The following is a 1,206-nucleotide window of genomic DNA, read 5'->3' as shown; positions in this document are numbered from 1 at the left end:
TTCCTCTGACATCTCAAGGAATCTCTATACTGTGACATAGAGGATTCCATATTTTCTTCTTCTCTCTTTTCATATGAGCAGGAGCAAGGACAAGGGCATTCTTGTTGAAGCTGATCCTGAACCTGAAAGGACCTTGAAGAGAAAGCTAAGAGAAGCTATAGTACAACTCTCTGTAGAGGACCTAACAGAGCTTTTCAAACAAGAAGAAGCCATGGCAGCCGAAAACAACAATAATGCCAACAATGCAAGGAAGGTGCTTGGTGACTTTACTGCACCTACTCCCGACTTCTATGGGAGAAGCATCTCAATCCCTGCCATTGGAGCAAACAACTTTGAGCTTAAGCCTCAATTAGTTTCTCTAATGCATCAGAATTGCAAGTTTCATGGACTTCCATTAGAAGATCCTCATCAGTTCTTAGCTGAATTCTTGCAAATCTGTGATACTATTAAGACCAATGGGGTTGACCCTGAGGTCTACAGACTTACGCTCTTCCCTTTTGTTGTAAGAGACAGAGCTAGGATATGGTTGGATTCACAACCTAAGGAAAGCCTGAACTCTTGGAAAAAGCTAGTCAATGTCTTCTTGGCAAAGTTCTTTCCACCTCAAAAATTGAGTAAGCTTAGAGTGGAAGTCCAAACCTTTAGACAGAAGGAAGGTGAATCCCTCTATGAAGCTTGGGAAAGATACAAGCAATTGATCAGAAGGTGTCCTTCTGACATGCTTTCAGAATGGAGCATCATAGGTATCTTCTATGATGGTCTATCTAAACTGTCCAAGATGTCATTGGACAGCTCTGCTGGAGGATCTCTTCATCTGAAGAAGATGCCTGCAGAAGCTCAGGAACTCATTAAAATGGTTGCAAATAACCAATTCATGTATACCTATGAAAGGAATCCTGTGAATAATGGGACAAGTCAGAAGAAAGGAGTTCTTGAGATTGATACTCTGAATGTCATATTGGCTCAGAACAAAATATTGACTCAGCAAGTCAATATGATTTCTCAGAGTTTGTCTGGAATGCAAGCAGCAACAGGCAGTACCAAAGAAGCTTCATCTGAAGAAGAAGCTTATGATCCTGAAAACCCAGCAATGGAAGAGGTGAATTACATAGGAGAACCCTATGGAAACACCTATAATCCTTCATGGAGAAATCACCCAAACCTCTCATGGAAGGATCAACAGAGGCCTCAACAAGGCTTCAACAA

At 41.4% G+C, this 1,206-nt stretch overlaps 1 non-coding gene across 1 annotated transcript; it reads right to left on the bottom strand.

Annotated features, from left to right (window-relative positions):
* Positions 1 to 616: 616 nt before the first annotated feature.
* Positions 617 to 724, bottom strand: LOC112752625 (small nucleolar RNA R71). The gene has a single exon (XR_003177052.1). It is a non-coding gene; the product is annotated as a small nucleolar RNA R71 (small nucleolar RNA).
* Positions 725 to 1,206: the final 482 nt, after the last annotated feature.

Source organism: Arachis hypogaea, chromosome 15 (genome assembly GCF_003086295.3).
Source record: "Arachis hypogaea cultivar Tifrunner chromosome 15, arahy.Tifrunner.gnm2.J5K5, whole genome shotgun sequence".
Lineage (NCBI taxonomy): Eukaryota > Viridiplantae > Streptophyta > Magnoliopsida > Fabales > Fabaceae > Arachis > Arachis hypogaea.
Note: the sequence above shows the minus strand (reverse complement) of the source record. Positions and strands in the feature narration are given on the sequence as shown.